Genomic DNA, 25,091 nt, shown 5'->3' on the forward strand with positions numbered 1-25,091 from the left:
GTGACTTTTGTTGCAGACATCAATAAGATCAAGGCAAGCAGTGTCTCGTGAACTTTAAAAACATGCTCTCAGTTACTTACTAGCCAATGTAATGGTTGCATCAGGTCAGGGTGGTTTGACCAATTGAGCGTTATGATTTCCAGGAGCCGTAACCAAGGTGACTCTGGTTATGATTTCATAACCACAAACTTAATCAGCCTGCTATTTGTGCATCTGGTCATTCTCACTGCAGAAAACTGATACATTGAATAGGTAAAGTCACATAACTAATTACCTTCATCAAATTTTGGAAATATATCAGACAGGAGTAATATCAAATCATATCTCGTTTTTTATAATGTATCAGTTTAATATATTATTAAAATGTATTGGTATATTCAGATAAATCATGTTTATTCCGATGATTTTTCAATTTTGGAAAAAAATAGGAACACATTTTTTTCCTCAGGGACTATGGCGTGAAATAGAGAATTGATGATGTGGCAGGCATAATGAAAACCTAATTGTTAATTTAATAACAGTTTTGCTATATTTCTCTAATGCACCATTTACTTCAATGGAATAAAACATTACCACCAGAGTACTGCAGTGATGGTACAACTGTCAATGTACTACATCAGTATGTCCTCATGCCTAATGCAGGCAGTTCCTGGCTAAGTCAGTCAATGTGGTTTATGTCTGGTGCAGTGGTGCCACATGAAGTAGATTCTTAATAATTCATTTCTTCACATATCATAAGCATGACACGATGTATAAACTGTACCTAACCAGTCTGTATAATTAGAATATGAGAAAAGCGCATGATCCCTCAAAAAATGTTTTGAAAGACATTTCTTCAGAACCTGTACCTTTGTATTTTGAAGGAAAACTCTTGATCCTATTACATGATCAGACTAAAACTTCACATGGCAAAACTTGGTTATGTATGAAATTCTAGTTGATTAGAAATATTATACAAATGCAACATTAAATGTTCTTATATTCTGTGTGCGACTGTTTTTACACATTGTGAACTATTTCCAAATGTGTATTACAAAAATTTTGTGATCTCAAACATCAGGCAAAAGTGTACATGCAGAGAGTTATTATGTAGATATGTTTATGTAGATATGTTGATAAATCTCTAAGGCTGCACCAGTCAGGATTAAACCCTTGATAGAACAAGAAGCGACAGTCAGCAATATGCCAGAATAATGACAGCATACCAGTATAATGACAGTATACAGGTATAATGACAGTTTGTAAATAATTCAGATGGACTTTTCTGTACTGGCCTGGTTGTCTACAGTGCCATTGACTTCAGATGTACTGGAAAACAATGGCCATGTGTTCAAATGTAGTGCACTCTGATTTTATCCTTAGGGTTTGTCTTTTAAAGATTATTTAGTTGAACATTTAATCAAACTGCCAATCTAGTGTGATAAGAAATTCTTCTTTTCCTCCTGCCACATGGTCACTTGATGAAAAAATGTGAAGAACATTGTTCAGACCTTAGACTTTCATGTGAAACTCCAATTACATCCCTTAACTGACCAATGCTGACCAACACCTACAAGAGACACAGACAAGCCCAAGGAATGAAACTCAATAAATTCGATGACAAGCCACCATGCAGAGAGAACCTCCTTAAAATACTTTCAGGATTCCAACCATATTTAATATCCTGCCAATCTCCACTTCCTGCACTGTGAACCCAGGCATTCTACTTCTGTGTCAGTAAATCTGGAAGGTCCTGACCTTTGGACATCAGGTCTTCCAGTAGGTCTTCATGTATACATATGAATATAGATAACTGTCTGGGCTGCTGATGAGAAGCAGCTTTAAAAGCTGGAATAAACTTAAGCTCTTGTCTTCCTATAATGAGAGATGTTAACAAGGTTATGAATTTGTAACTAGCAATCTCCTGAGACAGTATCTGGCCTGTTTCTGGCTGCTGGGCAGTATTTGACTGAAGCAATCCTTTCAGAAGTGATAATGGAGTCTTGATGAAACTGGACAAACTGGACAGATTATCATAGTTCAAAGGAAGGAACTGTATGTTTCCCATCTAGAGGTTGGTGATTTTGGATTTCTGTAAGTAATTCGTTAACATTGGTTTGTTAGAATTGTAAATATCTCTGGATGCTTCTGGATAATTGCAAGGACAGTGATTGTAGACACAGCACACCTCATCTGTTGGTTGATGATTACACTCAGTGTCATTTCTCACTAGATGAACTAAAGGGCTCAGTACTTGTGTTGAATAGACAAGGAAGTATGATTGTCCAATTAAATAATATCATTCCCCAAGCAGAGGAACAAGGAAGCACATCAACATGACCACTCATTTTGTCTATCATTACGCTACTAAAAATGTTCAACAGTTATCCACTGTCAGCTGTCTTGTGAGCAGTTGCATGGGAAAGAATATTAGTAATTTCCTTTTGATAAATCATCGATAATAATACTGTATCAACAATATCTTTCTTTTACATGTTGAACTATTGAATACTTGATGAAACAGCTGATAACTTTGTGTTACACAGTTTTGAGCAATATTCTGGCAGTCATAATGAGGGACACCAGAAATGGGCTGAACATGGAATCAAAGGCTTGCCTTTGGTGTGATGAGTAAACACTTGAACCTTTGGGCTAACCTACCACAACTTGGCTCCATATTTTGACAAAGTATATCAGCCGTAATCTTTGATACCCGAAACAGAAAACATCGAAAACCCTTCTACTGGAATGCGGTTACTTAAATTCCAGAACTACTGCTGACCACATCTTCATCTTGTCCAGTTGTCCAGAACTATTGGGTAGGCCTCAGAGCTCATTGTGCTTGTTGTAAGAGTTAGAGAGTTGGGTTTTCCACCAATACTGCAGAAGCATATCCTTAAAACACTGCACCCATGTGATGAGTTGAACCTTTGGTGTCACAAGCAAATCACTTTACTGGTAATCACTTCACAACCACCCAGCTTCATGCAAGCAGCAGTTGAACTGACTGTGCACCACCAACATGAGACATTGCTGTCTACTGGTTTGGCTGGTACAGACTGGATATGTATCCTGATACTGAAGTCACAGTGAGATATGTATCCTGATACTGATGTCACAGTGAGATATGTACCATGATACTGAAGTCACAGTGAGATATGTATCCTGATACTGAAGTTACAGTAAGATATGTATCCTGATACTGAAGTCACAGTAAGATATGTATCCTGATACTGATGTCACAGTGAGATATGTACCATGATGCTGAAGTCACAGTAAGATATGTATCCTGATACTGAAGTCACAGTAAGATATGTATCCTGATACTGAAGTCACAGTGAGATATGTATCCTGATACTGAAGTCACAGTAAGATATGTATCCTGATACAGTAAGAAGTCACAGTAAGATATGTATCCTGATACTGAAGTCACAGTAAGATATGTATCCTGATACTGAAGTCACAGTGAGATATGTATCCTGATACTGAAGTCACAGTAAGATATGTATCCTGATACTGAAGTCACAGTGAGATATTTATCCTGATACTGAAGTCACAGTAAGATATGTATCCTGATACTGAAGTCACAGTAAGATATGTATCCTGATACTGAAGTCACAGTGAGATATGTATCCTGATACTGAAGTCACAGTGAGATATGTATCATGATACTGAAGTCACAGTGAGATATGTATCATGATACTGAAGTCACAGTAAGATATGTATCCTGATTCTGAAGTCACAGTGAGATATGTATCCTGATACTGAAGTCACAGTAAGATATGTATCCTGATACTGAAGTCACAGTAAGATATGTATCCTGATTCTGAAGTCACAGTGAGATATGTATCCTGATACTGAAGTCACAGTAAGATATGTATCATGATACTGAAGTCACAGTAAGATATGTATCCTGATACTGAAGTCACAGTAAGATATGTATCCTGATACTGAAGTCACAGTGAGATATGTATCATGATACTGAAGTCACAGTGAGATATGTATCATGATACTGAAGTCACAGTAAGATATGTATCATGATACTGAAGTCACAGTAAGATATGTACCATTATACTGAAGTCACAGTGAGATATGTAGCATGATACTGAAGTCACAGTGAGATATGTACCATGATACTGAAGTCACAGTGAGATATGTAGCATGATACTGAAGTCACAGTGAGATATGTATGAATGAATTTATTTTCTGTAAGTAGGCCATCGGCCCATGTACAATCATAGGATACAAAATATCATTTTAGACAAGGCAATATACAATGTTACACAGTATTTACACACATTTGAACTGATCACGAGGGCATGCTTAATAAACTGCACAGTTTTAAGAAGAATACTGGTATTATTACATAGCATTAATTTTTTAAACTTAATGATAGTTGGACATTGATCAAAATTTGGTAAATATATACTACATAACCTTACATATACATCACAGACAAAAAGAAAATGTAATTCATCCTCTGGGACATTACTGTTACACATTTTACATATTGTTGAGGCATAACTATCATCTTTTCGTCTTACATTACACAGAAGGGGTAGGTGATGAAGTCTAAGTAAACATAAATATCGTCTATATTCTTTAAAATGTACATTTGAGACATAAAACTCTACATCTAATAAAGATTTAATGGTCTTGTAGTAAGCTAAATGCGATGATTCACTAATTCTACTCAATATGCTTTGCCCCTTTACATCAATAAGCCTCTGTTTGAACATGGATATAAAATGATTAATATTGCCAACATCATGACTAAACCACACAAATCCAAACCCGTTGATGTTTAACAAACTTTTTACATATGATGCCCAAGTATATCTACCAGCTCGTCGAGAGATTTTTCATCAAAATATAGCATTGTTTAGGATACCTGTCTTCAGACATATGAAGTAATATACACCAGTAACGCGTACACATTTAACATAATAATCAACACTTATACAATATCTACCACAATCTGCTAATATAGCATTGCTAGAAACATGTTTACCTACGCCAAGAACATATTTACAGAAATTTGTATGAAATTTGTTAATTAACTGTCGTTCTTGATAACTCCACACTTCTGCACCATAAAGTAAAATTGGCTTTCTTTGGTATCAAAGAGCTTAAAAAGAATATTAACTGGAATATTTGGATATATGTAGATTAACTTCTTTATAGAAAATAATGCCTTGTTTGCTTTGGTAAATGAGATAGTGTCTCTGTACATTTAGTCCATGACAGACGGTAGAGAAGAGAATTCCAAGATAGTTGTAATATGTAGAGGTTTTTAACTGTGCTCCTTGAAGAAACCATTTTTCATAGTGACGTAATCTACCTCCGTTTGAAAAAAATCAATATCTCTGTTTTATCCATGTTAACTTGTAATCCCCACATTGTACAGTAGTCGTTTAGAATGTCAATTTTTCTTTGTAGTCCAATAACAGAGTCATCGAAAATACATAAATCGTCAGCATAAAGCAAAAGTAATATTTCTAAAAATTCAGATCCAACAAATATTCCTCTAATTTTCAGCGTTTTCTAGCATCACCTGTAAATCTGATATAAACATCGTGTGAACAAAAACGGGCTCAAGACACATCCTTGTCTAACTCCGCTAAGACAGTCAAAGTATTCAGAGATTGAAGTGTTGGTCATTCTGGACAGCAGACATGATTTTGGAGTACATATTCTTTAGCACATTAAGAATTCGTCCATGAATATCATTCTTTAATAGTGAATACCAGAGAAGTTTTCTATTGATAGAATCAAAGGCTTTCTTAAAATCTACAAATAAACAATAGAATCTGCCACCTCGCCTTGATAGGTATTTCTGGATTAAACATTGTAACGTAAAAATATTATCAGTTGTGTTATAGTTTTTCCTAAATCCTGCTTGAGCTTCTGGAATCTTGTCATAAAGTGCTGCAAATGTTTGTAGACGGTTGTTTAGGATAGAGCAAAATATCTTTCCGAAAGTGTCCATGAGTGAGATACCTCTATAATTGTTGACCGAAGTTAATGTCAGCCTTTCTTGTGGAGTGGTACGATTAATCCCTTGGCCCATTCAGTAGGATATTCTTCATTAGTTAGGATGGTATTATATACAATTACTAGATAATGGACTTAAAAGATCAACACATGATTTCACCATCTCTGCTTTGATACCGTCCGACCAGCTGCTTTACCTGATTTCATGTCTTTAATGGCTGCTTCAACTTCTTGGGGCGATACGTTTCGGTTCAATAGATACATAATATAATTATCACTACACACATCGCATGTAGATTCACAGTGGTTGTCTAATGCATGATCAGCTTCTTCTAGTTTTGATTCACCCACTGTTTTATCTGTGAAGTTAAAAGTGTCTTTAAAATAATCACTCCACTGTTCCTGATTTATTTGTGGTGTGCTTTTCCTGTTGCTTGTCATATTATTTAGATTTTTCCAGAATACTTTGCTGTCCTTGAACTGTCCACTAAATTGTGAATTTGGAACTCTTCAGTATTTTCTCTTCTTCTGTCTGCATAAATATCTGTAATTATTTCTTGCATGAACATATTCCTTTAATAATACTTTGCTTCCAGTTAGTCTAAAATGGTCTAATAATTTGAATTTCTGTGATTTCAGGATTTCACATTCTCTGTCGTACCATACAGTAGTGTTACGAGATTTATCACACTTAGGTCTCCTTTCCAAACCACACAACGCAGCAGTGCTTTGAAGAATGTCAGTGAGGTTACCAACTACAATGTCGATGTTATCGTTAGCTTGAATACGGAAAGCATCCACGCTCACTTGAGTTAGAGATAAAGATATGCAATTCCTGAATCTTCCAATTTCAGTTTCCTTCCACACATATCCGGGAATACTGTTTCCGTTACTGGCCTCATCATGTGTAAGAGAAATGTTCACCCCCTTGAACTCCACAGACAATGGGAAATGATCTGATTCACATCGGGTACACACTGAGAAATCTAAAACTTTATCAAACAGGTTTGATGAACATAAAATATAATCGACTAAACTAGCTCCCTGCTCTTTAAAACAAGTGAATGCGCCATTACAATCCCCCTTGAATCTTCCATTCAGTATATGAATTCCAAATGTACAACACATGTCAATCAACTCCTTCCCATAATCATTTACCACCTCGCCTTGTGTTCTATGTTGTTTATTGAATGTATCAACATCATAGTCCATATCTTCTAGGCAAGGAACATAACGATTTCCATCATCAATAATATAGTCGTTCATGGAGCCAGCGAGCATTAAAATCACCGGATAAAATAACTTCACAATCTGGGAAATCATATAACATTTCTGATAGAGACTGTTCTAAGTAATCAATACCCTTACATGGCCTTGAGTCCGTAAGCAAAGAAGATGTAGCAGGGTGAATATGTACAAAACCAATCAAAACATCACGTGGAAACCTAAATAGGCTCTTATCAAATACAAGAAATACCATGTCAGTAAACTTGGTGACAACCTGCTTTAAACCAGACATAAGTGAGGAGTGGACACATACTGCCACACCTCCTCTATCATTGAAATCTCTGTAGTTGCAAAATACATTATAGTTTGGAAATTCACTTTCAATGTCCTCTTTTTTACAGTTATTCCATGTTTCAATAAAACCACAAAGTTTGTAGTTCATACAGAAGTTTATAAAATCACCTAGACATAGTTTATGTTTCAAACCGTTCACATTCCAACACAGTAGGGTCAGATGTTCAGTGTTGTCAATTTCATTGTTAATTTCAGTGTCGATTTCACTGATATGTATCCTGATACTGAAGTCACAGTGAGATATGTATCCTGATACTGAAGTCACATTAAGATATGTATCCTGATACTGAAGTCACCCTAAGATATGTATCATGATACTGAAGTCACAGTGAGATATGTATCATGATACTGAAGTCACAGTAAGATATGTATCCTGATACTGAAGTCACAGTGAGATATGTATCATGATACTGAAGTCACAGTAAGATATGTATCCTGATACTGAAGTCACCAGTAAGATATGTATCCTGATACTGAAGTCACAGTAAGATATGTATCCTGATACTGAAGTCACAGTAAGATATGTATCCTGATACTGAAGTCACAGTATCATGAAGATATGTATCCTGATACTGAAGTCACAGTGAGATATGTATCATGATACTGAAGTCACAGTGAGATATGTATCCATGATACTGAAGTCACAGTAAGATATGTATCAGTAAGATATGTATCCTGATACTGATCACTGAAGTCACAGTAAGATATGTATCATGATACTGAAGTCACAGTAAGATATGTATCCTGATACTGAAGTCACAGTAAGATATGTATCCTGATATACTGAAGTCTGAAGTCACAGTAAGATATGTATCCTAAGATATGTATACTGAAGTCACAGTAAGATATGTATCCTGATACTGAAGTCACAGTGAAGATATGTATCCTGATACTGAAGTCACAGTAAGATATGTATCCTGATACTGAATCCAGATATGTATCATGATACTGAAGTGATACTGAAGTCACAGTAAGATATGTATCCTGATACTGTATCCTGAAGTCACAGTAAGATATGTATCATGATACTGAAGTCACAGTAAGATATGTATCATGATACTGAAGTCACAGTAAGATATGTATCATGATACTGAAGTCACAGTAAGATATGTATCATGATACTGAAGTCACAGTAAGATATGTATCATGATACTGAAGTCAGTCCTGAAGATATATGTATCATGATACTGAAGTCACAGTAAGATATGTATCATGATACTGAAGTCACAGTAAGATATGTATCATGATACTGAAGTCACAGTAAGATATGTATCCTGATACTGAAGTCACAGTAAGATATGTATCCTGATGAAGTCACTGAAGTGAGTATCATGATACTGAAGTCACAGTAAGATATGTATCATGATACTGAAGTCACAGTATCCTGATAGATATGTATCTGAAGTCACAGTGATACTGATAGTCACAGTATCCTGATACTGAAGAGATATGTATCCTGATACTGAAGTCACAGTAAGATATGTACCATGATACTGAAGTCACAGTAAGATATGTACCATGATACTGAAGTCACAGTAAGATATGTATCATGATACTGAAGTCACAGTGAGATATGTATCATGATACTGAAGTCACAGTAAGATATGTATCATGATACTGAAGTCACAGTAAGATATGTATCATGATACTGAAGTCACAGTAAGATATGTATCCTGATACTGAAGTCACAGTAAGATATGTATCCTGATACTGAAGTCACAGTAAGATATGTATCATGATACTGAAGTCACAGTAAGATATGTATCATGATACTGAAGTCACAGTGAGATATGTACCATGATAGAGAATTCAATGCATGTATCCTGATACTGGAGTCAAAACGTAACACATTAATGGAATCCTGATACAATATTGATCATAATGGTTTGATTGTGCTGATTATACAAGCAGTTTGCTGGATTCCAGATCAGGTTGCTATGTCCATGTTTAAATCTTATGACAGGTGGATTTAGCTGTATTCTGGTCATGCTAATGGTATTAAACAATCAGATTGAATATTGGTTTCATTTTGCCAGTGAGGCAAAGCTGGTCACTGTACTTGGAAGATGAGATCTTTTACATCTAGGACAGAATAAAAACATGAATCAATACCCTGATAGTCTTATCAGGAGAACATCATGACACCTTATCATTTACTGCCTATCGTGAGATAGAAGGAACTTTGCTGACTTGAGCCTAAAGCAATGAATAACACAAACAAACTTGTCTAATGCATTACGTCTCCCTTCTCATCAGCGGTTCACGGAGTGTCAGTTATGAGGTTTTATGAAAGCCCAAAGTGATGCCAGTCATAGACTTCACTTCAGAGTAATCCAGGAGAATGAGCATGGCTGACACACAAACATTACTTGCTAATCTGGGATCTCATATCGGCCCATAGTTATAGGAATCTGGCACAGATATACAACACTGCCTGAACCTGGCTGACACACAAACATTACATGCTACTCTGGGATCCCAGCAGAATCTGGCACAGATATACAACACTGCCTGAACCTAGCTGACACACAAACATTACATGCTAATCTGGGATCCCAGCAGAATCTGGCACAGATATACAACACTGCCTGAACCTGGCTGACACACAAACATTACATGCTAATCTGGGATCCCAGCAGAATCTGGCACAGATATACAACACTGCCTGAACCTGGCTGACACACAAACATTACATGCTACTCTGGGATCCCAGCAGAATCTGGCACAGATATACAACACTGCCTGAACCTGGCTGACACACAAACATTACATGCTAATCTGGGATCCCAGCAGAATCTGGCACAGATATACAACACTGCCTGAACCTGGCTGACACACAAACATTACATGCTACTCTGGGATCCCAGCAGAATCTGGCACAGATATACAACACTGCCTGAACCTGGCTGACACACAAACATTACATGCTACTCTGGGATCCCAGCAGAATCTGGCACAGATATACAACACTGCCTGAACCTGGCTGACACACAAACATTACATGCTACTCTGGGATCCCAGCAGAATCTGGCACAGATATACAACACTGCCTGAACCTGGCTGACACACAAACATTACATGCTACTCTGGGATCCCAGCAGAATCTGGCACAGATATACAACACTGCCTGAACCTGGCTGACACACAAAACATTACATGCTACTCTGGGATCCCAGCAGAATCTGGCACAGATATACAACACTGCCTGAACCTGGCTGACACACAAACATTACATGCTAATCTGGGATCCCAGCAGAATCTGGCACAGATATACAACACTGCCTGAACCTGGCTGACACACAAACATTACATGCTAATCTGGGATCCCAGCAGAATCTGGCACAGATATACAACACTGCCTGAACCTGGCTGACACACAAACATTACATGCTAATCTGGGATCCCAGCAGAATCTGGCACAGATATACAACACTGCCTGAACCTGGCTGACATGGATGTGGTGGTTGAAACAAACATGACTGACTACTGTAACCCATGTGCACATGGATCATTGTTCATGATATCTAGCATTAGATGATTATTCAACTGATGTTGTAGAATGGTAGAATGGACACTGTTTTTGTGGATGTAGACATGGTTGAAAGTTACAATATTGTGACTGTCAGCAGCCTCAGCAGCAGATGATGAAAGCACCGAGAACATGGAGTTATCACCCCTGGTTGTTCACAGACATTGCAAGCGTGATGGTTCAAGAAGTTTCAAGATGTCAGAGTTGTGAAGGCTGTCATGGAATAAGAGCAACAGGAGGAGGATTTGATGCTTTGCTGACCTGAGCTGCATGTTATCTATTTACCAAAAACAGATGAAGTCCCTAGTTTTAAACTCTAGATTCAAGGATGGAGACAGGCTCTCAGACTTGTTGGAGTGCACTAACATTCATTGTTTCTCCTATCACCTATTGCCTTATTTAATCTATTGTATTGTCTGTTTTATATTGGTAACCTAAAACTGGCTTTCAGTATTACTGATTTCTGGATTATCCTTTGTGTTTCAATATGAAAGTCACTCATAGATTAAACCTTGAGGCTTGTCCTGGATTTGAATTAACTTCTATATTTTAAAAAAGAAGTTTCAGTGATATGTTTGTGTTTGTTCATTGCATCTTCTTTGCAATTAATTCAGAAATTGTGCAATGGTTATCTAGGATATGGAGTTTAAGGTTGATACATCGGTTGGGGTGTTGTTTAACGCCACACTCAGCAATATTCAAGCTGCATGGTGGCGGTCTGTAAATAATCGAGTCTGGACCAGATAATCCAGTGATCAAACAGCATGAGCAATCTGCGCAGTTGGGATATGATGATATGTGTCAACGAAGTCAGTGAGCCTGACCACCTGATCCCATTAGTCGCCTCTTATGACAAGCATGGGCTACCATTTGTTTAGTCTCCAAGTGAAGATCAAAGCATGGTAAGGAAGAAATCAGACTTGATAACCTTGTATGTGTAGTAGCCTTGATGTCCAGCCTTCATTGAGAACAGCTGAAATGAGTACACTTGTGAAATATTTGGTTGAGGAAGAACTTTTGGATGATGCTAAATTTGAAGTGTTCATTCTCATCTCAAAGCTGTATAGTTGAGTTAAGTGCTTAACAGAAACCTAATGAATGTTCCAAAACCCCATCACAAAATGATTATGAGAATTTTCTAGCAAAAGCTATCAGTTATCTTGCATAGATCTGAGATTTCTTGTTGTTTACAGAGAATGAAATATTCTCTAAAACTAATTAAAGCTCACTTCATGTACTTATGATCTCATTAAGTTGTCATTATGTGAATTACATTTTCCCACACAAAGGAACTGTTGCGCAAGCATCAGAAGGTGATGGAGATGATATGTTGTTGGTTGACCTTTCACTGACTGCTGCGATGAGTTATCCAGTTCCATCTTGTTCTCAACAAATCTTAAGCTTCATGACTGCTGACATTCCAGTGAGATGGTTCAATTGTTGTCTACAGAACTTATTACACAGCCAGCACCTGACATTTGTTGTTAGTGTCTGCTAAATGTCATTTAGAACTATTTATTTCTTCATAACAATTACAAGCTCTGCTTCAGGAAAATGATGTTTTCTTGCAGCACCAAAGTCAGAAATCTACATCCCCACAGATGGATATATAATGGAACCTCCATTAAGACTTTTCAGAACATACGATCAAATAGTACAGTTACTGCAATTGGCAAATAAAATGTTCTTGGATATTGATCATACTTTTATATCACAAGTTACAATAGTTAACACTTTTTTATAACTATTTTATGCTAAAGTTTTAGGAAGGTGTAGATAAATACATATGGGACCTTAATTGAAGGTGAAGGTGCATTCTGTTGGTAAACAGTTGGAGTCTCTGATGACATAAAATATTCTTTTGTTACATTATTTATGTGGACAGTCTTGTTCTCTCATGAAAGAGACTGCCTCCGTGGTGTAGTGGTTAGAGCATCCGCCCGGAGAGCGGAAGGTCGCGGGTTCGATCCCCGACCGTGTCATACCAAAAGACGTTAAAATGTGGTACTTGTTGGTCCCTGCCTGGCGCTCGGCATTAATGGGTACAATAAGGACTGGTCGGCTCGGTATAATGTGTCTGAGTGGGGTATTCATGCTTCACTGCGGCATGATATCTCAGTGGGCTAGCACTATAAAACCAGCTTAAGTCTGGGCTAGTACAAGCAGACGCACATACACATACACACGCATGCACGTCGTCATATGAGCGAAATATTCTCAAGCACGACGTTAAACCCAATTTCACCTGACCTCACCTCAAGAAAGAGCTGGAAGAGATGCATGAATGACTCCTTCCATGAAGATTACCTTGAACTTGAATAAAAATATGTGAAAAATAGTATCCTTTAGCTTTAAAGCATCTTCACTTTAATTGCTTCATTTACAGATTTCTTCTAAAACTCTCTGGGCTATGTTTGAAATATATATAATTGAAAAGAAAACAATCTATTTAAGTGATTAAAATACATTTCTTCCTGCTATTTTCAGGCAGTGGTTTCATAAACTAAGTAAATCTCACTTAACAATAGAACATGCCGGTGTTGATAAACATGGCTCTTCAAACAGACATTTAAAAAGTTTTAATTTCCTTCTTTTCCTTTGTGATAACTGAAAATGTCATATGTGTCTATATGGATGAGCACTTTGATTATTGCACTGTGTGCAGCTTCAGATTACACAATTCCAAACATATACCTTGTCAAGATCTTAAGTCAAATTGTTGAGGACACATGTACTTGGAGTGCTTGGGTACAGGATTATAAGGTGTTCACCAATATTGCTTAAGAAAGATTCCATAAATAGGCTTAGAAAAAACACATTCAATGCAACTAGATAAAAAGAGAAATTTTAATGAAATAAAACTATATATTGCATTTTCTAAATGGTGCTAAACAGAGTTATAAACACATTTTGGTCTACCTGTTTTTCATAATACCAGAAACCCTTGAAGATCCGAGTTAGAATCGATCTAGCTGGTCGTAAGAGGAGACTAACGGGATCGGGTGGTCAGACTCGCTGACTTGGTTGACACATGTCATCATATCCCAATTGTGCAGATCGATGCTCATGATGTTGATCACTGGAATGTCTGGTCCAGACTCGATTATTTACAGACCGCCGCCATATATCTGGAATATTGCTGAGTGTCGCGTAAAACTAAAATCACTCACTCACTGATAATACCAACAACATTGAATGAACAATTAGACAAAAGAGATTTGTGAAAGCATTGTTTTTCCATTCTATGCCTTAAATGTCGATATTAATGTCTTTGAGGAATACTACTAAACATACACATGTGAGTTAGAAAACATAACTTGTATGATTGGCTATGGGTCTACCTTTCAGTCAGTATTCCATGTTTGTCATGGACTAGCAAGATCTGTTAGTTACAATGTGCAGCCTGATTGATGGTATTTAACATGTGATTCTTTCTTGTGACATTTCTGATTACACATTGAAATTGATATTCACTCAAAAGAATCTTTACACAACATAAAACATTTTATGGATAACAGCGTTTTTGATCATTGTAAAGATGTTTCAGGGTTACCTGGTACTCCTTCATCATGTGTATGCTGAATACATGTATCGAGGTCATATACTCTGGAAAAGAAGAAACGTAAAACATATTTGATTAGTTATATAGTACATAAAGTATACAGCATTTTCATGTTTGCAGAGTATATATTTATACATATCAAAGATTGAATGTTAAGCCCATCCATAATTCAAAATGTCAACACCAAAAAATACGCAGTTAAAATGTCTGCCAAAACAGATTTCATAACAGGCATAATACTGATATAGTTGTATTAAATAAGAAATGTTTCTTGCAGCAGACTAATGTGCTTGTTGGTTTGGCCAAATTGGTATGCATACACAGAGATTCGACTCAGCATACAGAGATTCCGCTCAGCATACACAGAGATTCTGCTCAGCATACACAGAGATTCCATTCAGCATACACAGATTCCGCTCAGCATACACAGAGATTCTGCTCAGCATACACAGAGATTCCACTCAGCATACACAGAGATTCTGCTCAGCATACACAGAGATTCCACTCAGCATACACAGAGATTCCACTCAGCATACACAGAGATTCCAGTCAGCATACACAGAGATTCCACTCAGCATACACAGAGATTCCAGTCAGCATACACAGAGATTCCACTCAGCATACACAGAGATTCCTCTCAGCATACACAGAGATTCCACTCAGCATACATAGAGATTCCTCTCAGCATACACAGAGATTCCACTAAGCATACACAGAGATTCCACGAAGCATACCGGTACACAGAGATTCCATTCAGCATACACAGAGATTCCATTCAGCATACACAGAGATTCCACTAAGCATACACAGATTCCATTCAGCATACACAGAGATTCCACTAAGCATACACAGAGATTACACTCAGCATACACAGAGATTACACTCAGCATACACAGAGATTACACTCAGCATACACAGAGATTACACTCAGCATACACAGAGATTCCATTCAGCATACACAGAGATTCCACGTCAGTACCTGTGTACATAAATGTTAGCAAAAAGCTAAACGTCTATGATCAGCATCCATGCAGACTTTCCTTCAACATCAAGCTATCAGGCCATGGTGGCATGGGATACTGTTCAAAGCAGCGATAAAGTTTGGCTTTCACCATAAGAAAAGACTTAGCCATCTCAAGCTGCAGCTTTATTTCAAATTTTAAGTTCAAGTGACAGTATCGTTTTATTGTCACTGTGTTTCTTTTGTAATCTCTTTTCCAAATATTCACCTTCTGATCAATACACAGTTTGAAATTCCATTTTCACAGACATTAAAGAAGAGAAAGTCAATATTCAGATAAGATACAATGTAATCCTATAATCTCCTCTTGGCTTGGATGTTATGAGCATAAGTGTCCAAAAGTACTTTTCTATCCAAATCAAGGGCTACTTCTTGTCATGACTAATATAATTCATCTCCATGACGACATGGTCTCATCTTCCCTGCTGATCCTACAAGATGAGACATGTAGTAATGGCCCAACACCAGCCCTCAAGGCACAAAACTCCTAAGGAGGACTTGCAATGGATCAACATTCGTTGTAGCTCTATCAATAAACATGCTCTTGCAAAGAGGCATTATGTAAAGTTTTAAGAGGAGCTTTATATTGATGTATATGCTGCACATCACATGGTGTTTTTGTTGATGAAGGGGAGATTTCAATATTTTTCACCATCCTGCATGCTATCATTTGATCTTGGTAGGGTGAAAAATACATGAAACTAGCAGATGTAATCCTTGGTTTTAGCAACTGTTTGATCCCTCATGTCGGGTAACGGAAGGTTTAGGGTCATATTGCCAAGTTGATGTAGTATAAGCCTTATTCAAATCAGATTGGGTGTACGTTTTACTGCTTTTGTGTGCTGCGTTTTCTGATTTGAAAAGATGAGCACAAAGTCAGGATTGATAAAGTTGCATCCTTGAAGAGAAAGGACAGAGATGTATTGAAGCTGTGATCCCACAGCTGAGCCCTGGCCTGTCATGACTGTTTTTTGTTTTATGACTTGACCATTCCATGTATTCTCATCTGAAATCTCATTCAGTGTCCTCTCATGAAGGCACATGAAATGCAGATAATTTTACTTTCAAAGAAACACATTCATGTCATAAGAAATTCAAGAGTTTTATTCCAAATAGCAGTCATAACATGTAGGTTTCAAGTGGGGACTTTCATACTAGTTAAGGACATCTCATGTCACCTGATCTGTGAAGTTTTGTATTACACACCGTTGTGCCATGTGGCATCAAACTAAACTTACTCACTCACTCTTGGCAGTTCCTCATTCATCAAAACTAGTCACTTCATTTTCATGTGTAACATTTGTCTGAGGTTACAGCTTACTAAAGAGGCACTTTTTCATACATCTAGACATGACTTTGACATCAAGAATACAGGACCTGCCACTTGCAATTTGACATTGTGGCCTTGAACAATATTTTGCCTGGATTTGATACAAACAGGTTACTGTATGATAGACAATCTTCATATCCAGAAAAATTGTACTGGAAACAAAAACAAATTGTTCTGCTTGTCCTTTTGAAGAAAAGTTAACGTGTTTAAGCAGTGGCTGAAAGTAGTGCATTCCAAACAAACATGACAGGTCACATCTCCAATGTACATGACAGGCCACCAGAATATACAAAAGGCAAACATTCCTCATTCAACAATGATCAGAAGCCATGCTTACATCATGGAGGGATGGTATGTACAGTCATGCTTCTCTATGGTCTGCAGTGTTAAACTGGTTATATTGGATATTTTCAGTTAGGAGTGCTCCTTCAATGACCTTCAGTGAGAGTCTTTATTGAAAGTGAAAGAATTCATGCACTAGGCTAATATTTGAAGGGGTACAGATTGGTGAAATTTGCAATCAAATTGAAAGAACAAATCATTTTGTTTTAAAACTGAAATGGGGAAAGTTTCAACACTGATACCTGATATTTTTTCAGAATAAACAAATGCAAAGTAGTGTGTAATAACAGGTATCGGGTTGCGTGGAATGCATTTCAATGACGCGCTTGGAAATCAGGGCATGTTTCAATAATGCCATTCACAGACTTGAGTCGTGGTCATAGGGAACAGAACTGTTGGTTTGTGTTCCGGTCTCAGGACAGAGCTGTTGAATTGTGTCTGATGAGGTCATTACCATCCTTATTGATCAATTTGCTGCTGGATGACAGAATTCAGACAGATTTTTGTGCATGCAGCTGAAGAAAGGGAGATTATTAGCACAATTCCAAAGTTCAGACAGGCATTTACCAATTCCTGAAGTTATTCAAGGAGAAGTTTGAAGTCTACCACTAATACATTTAGACATTTGTGGAGAGAAATAAACGTATAATGAGCACAGGGTTTTAACCATTGGAGCAACTTCAGTGTCACAGGTCTGTATAGTTGATCAGAGCAATGAACAGCACAGAGTACACACTGATTTGCTCTGATACTCCATCCAGGACAAAAGGTCAAGTGAAATAAGGATAGAAATGTTGTTTCAGATCTCTGATGGGTCATCATCCCAACGACCATGAATTTCATGTTGTAGTTATGTGCACTACTCAACTACTCAAAAGCCTTTTATTTTTGTACATCTGAAATGAAGCTGCAAGTGCTTCTGCCATGAAACGTATCTCTGTTTGTTCTTTCTGATGCTGAAGATGTAGTTTTCCCTTAGCAATATTGAATATGACAACATCACTACCCTGTTGGACACCCATGATATCCTTATCAACATTTTAGCAGTATATTTTGCCATAAAGCTGCTAAAGGATATTACAGCACATCGTTACTGCTAACATGATCTTGTCAGCTTTAAGTCTTTGAGACTGTCAGTAAGCTAACAACCTCTCTGTGTATGAACACACAATGTCATTTAGAAAGTGGTCAAATGTAACATATGTTCATTGCTCTCAGACTCAGGCACGTAACTGCCAGCACATAGTGTATTAAATTTAACTTAGCTGGTCATTCTCTTATGCCCATGCTGTCAACAGATCGCCTCAGTGGCCTAGTGGATGGAGCATTGGTTCAGAGAGGGAAAGATCTATAGGGAACAGAACTGTTGGTTTGTGTTCCGGTCTCAGGACAGAGCTGTTGAATTGTGTCTGATGAGGTCATTACCATCCTTATTGATCAATTTGCTGCTGGATGACAGAATTCAGACAGATTTTTGTGCATGCAGCTGAAGAAAGGGAGATTATTAGCACAATTCCAAAGTTCAGACAGGCATTTACCAATTCCTGAAGTTATTCAAGGAGAAGTTTGAAGTCTACCACTAATACATTTAGACATTTGTGGAGAGAAATAAACGTATAATGAGCACAGGGTTTTAACCATTGGAGCAACTTCAGTGTCACAGGTCTGTATAGTTGATCAGAGCAATGAACAGCACAGAGTACACACTGATTTGCTCTGATACTTGCAGATTTTCTTCCATCCAGGACAAAAGGTCAAGTGAAATAAGGATAGAAATGTTGTTTCAGATCTCTGATGGGTCATCATCCCAACGACCATGAATTTCATGTTGTAGTTATGTGCACTACTCAACTACTCAAAAGCCTCTTTATTTTTGTACATCTGAAATGAAGCTGCAAGTGCTTCTACCATGAAACGTATCTCTGTTTGTTCTGATGCTGAAGATGTAGTTTTCCCTTAGCAATATTGAATATGACAACATCACTACCCTGTTGGACACCCATGATATCCTTATCAACATTTTAGCAGTATATTTTGCCATAAAGCTGCTAAAGGATATTACAGCACATCGTTCTGCTAACATGATCTTGTCAGCTTTAAGTCTTTGAGACTGTCAGTAAGCTAACAACCTCTCTGTGTATGAACACACAATGTCATTTAGAAAGTGGTCAAATGTAACATATGTTCATAGCTCTCAGACTCAGGCACCTAACTGCCAGCACATAGTGTATTAAATTTAACTTAGCTGGTCATTCTCTTATGCCCATGCTGTCAACAGATCGCCTCAGTGGCCTAGTGGATGGAGCATTGGTTCAGAGAGGGAAAGATCTTCAGTTTGATTCCTGGCCCCATCACACCAAAGTCTATTAAAAGGTGGTATTTGTTGTTTCCATGCCTGGTATAACACACATACACCACATGTACATACACACACACATATCATACCTAACACACACACACACACACATATCATACCTAACATGCACAACACACACATGCATATACTCACAGCAGAACAATTACACCACACGCACACGCATACGCACACACACCTACACACCTACACATGCACATCGTGAAGTGTAACAATCCATTTCACCTTGACTTTCATGCCATCAACTACTAGTTCAAACGAGATAATTTATTTTGAGCCTATAGCTTTGTAATATTGTTCACTGTCTCACTCAATTTGTCATGTCATTGGTCAAAAGGATCCATGCAGTGGTGAATGGTGAAGATCCAAATAATGAGATACTTCTAACCCTTCAAATAGCCATTGCTATAATTGGGCAGAATAACCAACATTGCGGGCTGTACAAACTGTTGTGTCAGCAGCCTAGCGGGAGATACCCTGGCAGATTGCCTGCCTGTCTGCAATTACTGCCCACACCTGCAATCCTTGGTGTGATGGCCTTGCAGTACCATGCCATGCTGGTAAACTGACACTGGATATACCGTGCCATGTACCGTATCACACTGGAAACTGACACAGGATGAGATACATCCTTGGTGTGATGGCCTTGCAGTACCATGCCATGCTGGTAAACTGACACAGGATGAGATACATGCTTGATGTGACTGCTTTGCAGTATTGTATCACACTGGGAAACTAACACAGGATGAGATACATCCTTGGTGTGATGGCCTTGCAGTACTGTATCACACTGGGAAACTGACACAGGATGAGATACATCCTTGGTGTGATGGCCTTGCAGTACTGTATCACACTGGGAAACTGACACAGGATGAGATACATCCTTGGTGTGATGGCCTTGCAGTACTGTATCACACTGGGAAACTAACACAGGATGAGATACATCCTTGGTGTGATGGCCTTGCAGTACTGTATCACACTGGGAAACTGACACAGGATGAGATACATCCTTGGTGTGATGGCCTTGCAGTACTGTATCACACTGGGAAACTGACACAGGATGAGATACATCCTTGGTGTGATGGCCTTGCAGTACTAAGTCTTACAGTGGGCTTGAGATTTCTAATGATTATGGAAATGGATGCCTTTGTCACTTTTGTTTAGTCCTATATCCGTGGATGCTAGTATCAGAAAGTAATGCATATTTATTTACATTTGATTCAAATTTAGTGCAGAAATAGATGCATGAAAATGATTGCAGCTCTGAAATAATACATGAAAATGCTAAATTATAAATTTGTATGGCACTACTTATCCAAATACTCCCTGCTCAAGAGTGGTCAGTCATGCTGCTGTGAAGAACTCTTTGAGTGTTGACCAGAACCTGCCCTCCTCAGATCTGACATCCCCTGGAATCTCATTCCTTGAAGCAGCTCCAGCTTGGCGAAATGTTTAGTTTCCATACCTTGTTGACCAGGCTGGTGGCACCACCATCTGTTGTTGGCATGCTGAATCTGATGCCTTTTCAAGTTGGTAAAAATTTCTTGTAGGCACATCGGAGCCAGACCATGGAGTGATATGTTGACAGATACAATCAGTTGAATACAATTCTCTCTTATTGGGACCCACAGCAGTATAATGATTGAAGACAGGCCTTACATGGTTCACATTCAACCCTTTTTGATGGACCTGGCATTCTTTTTCTGTGTAGATATATGGTCTCCAATTGTATGTGTATTATCCTTAAGCTGTAGATACTGAGCCTGATATTCACTACATATAAGATCTGTGTTGAGGATGAAATTCTAAAAAAATTCTATTGTGTGCATTGTCAAAAAAAACTTGGTTGAGCCAACTGCCCAGTCTCTCTATGAGACTATGAAGAGAAATCATTCATGGATCTATTTGTTTTAGCAATTTTCACTCTACATAAAACAATTTCGTTGACTGACACTCTAGCAGTTGTGCAGATGAAGAATGAGGACAGGTTTATGGATATACATCTTCTTTATTCTGTATATCCATACACCTGTCCTCATTCTTCATAAAAACAATTGTTAATTCCAACTTAAGTCTGTAGTTTATCATCAGACAGAGAATGAACATTCAGAGTTTGACAGTAATACAAATGGACATAAAACAGGCATCAGATGACATCGCGGCAATACCCCAGGTTAATATATGTTGCTTGAAATAATTGTTTGGTGTTTGAATGGACTGTTTTGTTATGATTCATGTAACTGCCAACATGAAGACTGAAGTTGTATTTGCTGCCGTTCATCAGTTTATGAAGGCAGTGCCTCACATGAACAAATCCCCTGGTTCATGAAGCGAAATGCTTCATAGAAAATCTGTCCATGTTAGACACAGTGTTCATCAGCTGATGAAGGTCAGCAAAAACAACTTCAATCCTTAATGATATTCTGTATGGTCGCTTGTCTGCCACTTTGGTTATCTTGAGATCAAATTAGGGGACAATTCCTCTTTGCATGATTTGTTATTTGGTTGTGATTTTATCATTTGTTCTTTAAAAGTGTGAAAAAAAATTTCCAACCAAAACATCTCAGGATACTGAAATGCTTAACTGAATGTATAGTGGTAGTATTTGTTGAATACTTTCCATGTAGATGTTGTCCTGCTGGTAGTTTAAACACTGTCATGTACAGAAAAGGGAGTGAGGTCACAGGTAAATTTAGGTCTCCAGCCTTTATATATGACTTGATGGCTATCTCTAATTGTGCTCATATACTCATCAACATTAATCGTCAGAAACGTTAATGCAGACTTTTCTTTTGATTTCTAACCTGTTACAGGACACCAAATCAGAACTTCTTACCATCTATTTATGTATGAATACCACCTATTTTCGGTCCAGTTTGTGTGACCTTTACATGTGATGAATTGAACCATTTTCATTTGATTATCTCTTGTGTTCATTAAATCCAGAATTAACCATGTCACCAATGGTCTTGTCTGGTGCCATGCTAATTTTGGACAAAACTGTCTGAAAATATTCAACTCCAATTCAGCTGTGTCCAAAATAACCTAGTGGAACTGGCTGTCATGTCCACAGACATCTGCATGTCAAGGATTAATTGGCAGGAATCTATAACCACTCTCAGAAAATTGCAGACAAGATAGCACCACTTGTCATTGCAGTGTCTACAGATGATGAATATAGTCCTAACAACTATTCATGGTCACTGAGCCGTCATGTATTTAATCAGATTGGTTATACTTCATTTATCTGATTTGTGTTGTGAATGATTGTATTCCTTTCAATGATGGTAAAACGATTACTAGGAGGTGTTTTAGGACAGAAATCCAACTGTATGCTGGTTGTGGTTGGGTATAAACTTGCTGAGAGATTGCTTTTGGGGCAGGGATAATAGGAAGTACTCTTCAGGCTAATAGTGCTGAATGGTGGAGGCCTATTTACAGTCAGAATAGCCTGGATAATGTAACATGAGGTGAAGTGAGGTTTTATGTCACGTCCAGGATTATGTCAGTTATATAGTGATGTGACTGTACGTGTATGGGGCTGCTGGTACTAGTCTGGTCTTCTGATGGTTTTATTGAGCTAGCCTGCTGAAATACCACATTGCAGTTTGACATGGATACACCACTCAGACATACTGACTCGGAGCAGTCCCATTTTATCACCTCAGCCGATCACCAGTACAAGTAGAATGGTTGAACATATTTTGGTATGACGGCATCAAGTCACTGGCCTTCACCTCCCCAACAATGTCCACTATGTCCTGGTAGTAAATAATCTATAGTGAAAATGTTCTTAGTGTGGCTAGAGTGGTCAATCACTTTGAAGCCTTAACATGGTGTGTCCAGATTGGGTTTTTTGTTCTTTGTAGAAAGATGCATAAAAAAATTGGGCAATGAAACAAAGTGAGCAAATGAAAATGTGGTCAAACGCAACAAAGTGTAATCCCAAATATATTATATCACATTTGACCACTTTCTGTGAAGGCATTGTTTATTCGTAGCTTTAATGATGGAAGCAATGCCGATTTACACTTTTATGAGGGGGACACGAAATCTGTGATCCGGACTGCCAGTTGTCAGACTTCCATTTTTGTGGCAGCCATGTTGGCTGTGTTAGGTTGATAGCTGAGTTTGTGTGCTGGGAATTAAGTGGCTCAATTAAGTGACTCCACACAGAAAAGTACTATAACCTGTACTCTATTGAGAAAGTGTAATCCCAGATATAACATATACTACAACGTTGTATAATGCCACAATCTGACATATTTCCATGTCCTGAAAATAATCAACTGTGCACTAGTCCCGAGAGAGGACATATACAAGTGACTGCGGTACAGTAGTAAACAATGTGACTGGTCACTGAGACTGACCACTCATCCCTCACTGTAGTCAGCTGTTCCAACAAGTGTGATGCACTCAAGGGAGATTATCCATTAGGGAAATGGGTGTATTCTGTGTCACTAAAGGAGAAGATGCCTGTTAGGGAGATATACTTTGTGATCATAAAACAGCTAAAGAAGCTGATGCAAAAATTACATGTACTTTCACATTATGACCAAAAAATATGAAACAAATGCAAACTTGAAAAAGCATCTTAAACACACTTCTGGTAAGTAGAATATAATATTTGGAATTCATCTATCTCTGTCTTGACTCCTACACATGGAAATGGTCTTAATAGTAAATCAAAGTTCAGTAGGAAAAGTCACGACATGATACACAATACTATTGAGGGGTGTCATGAACAGCACTGGAGATCAAAGGGGCAATGGAGAAAATACATTTGGGAATGGTCATTCATTCCCAAACAGACTCAGTTCCAGTAGAAACCTGCAAACCAGGAGAGAAAAAACACATTTCCATCCAATCTAACAATCTGGCCGTCTTCCCCCATTTGTTGTCCCTTATCTCTGATGTTTTGACTCTGAGGTGAAGATTTTTCAAGCAGCTTGTCAAAGGTCTTTCTATGGAACTTGTGTGAATTTCTTAATCGATTTAATTTAACAGTCAGGCAAGCACAATGTTTATAAAACCCTTTGATGCCCTCCAATATCCGTGATGAGTTCCAGTATACAAGCAAACCAAATTGCATTTTCTTAAGCGAAGTGGCACTGGTGCATCACCATACAATTGCAGTCATCTTTAAAAGCTATAGTTCAGAGACCTCCACAAAGAAATGACTGTCTGTCCATCCTGCTCGCTCAACTTGGGGAATTCAGGATTGGAACCCAATTTCATACCTCTGTGCTTGAAGTACTTTGTGGGCCAACTCGATGATTCTTTATATTTAATGATTCACAGCCGATTATTTGAATGTGTCTTCTAGCAAGAGTAACTAGTTGAGCCTGAACAGGCATTGCAATCTTTTTCCAAAGCGTC

The 25,091-nt window shown here is 37.9% G+C and overlaps 1 protein-coding gene across 1 annotated transcript in view; it reads left to right on the forward strand.

Moving 5' to 3' along the window:
- The window catches only part of LOC124263158 (procollagen C-endopeptidase enhancer 2-like), a 190,865-nt gene that overhangs the window by 45,930 nt on the left and 119,844 nt on the right, over nucleotides 1-25,091 (forward strand). The window lies entirely within an intron of this gene.

The sequence above is a fragment of the Haliotis rubra genome, unplaced genomic scaffold (genome assembly GCF_003918875.1).
Source record: "Haliotis rubra isolate DU_JTF1 unplaced genomic scaffold, ASM391887v1 Scf87, whole genome shotgun sequence".
NCBI lineage: Eukaryota > Metazoa > Mollusca > Gastropoda > Lepetellida > Haliotidae > Haliotis > Haliotis rubra.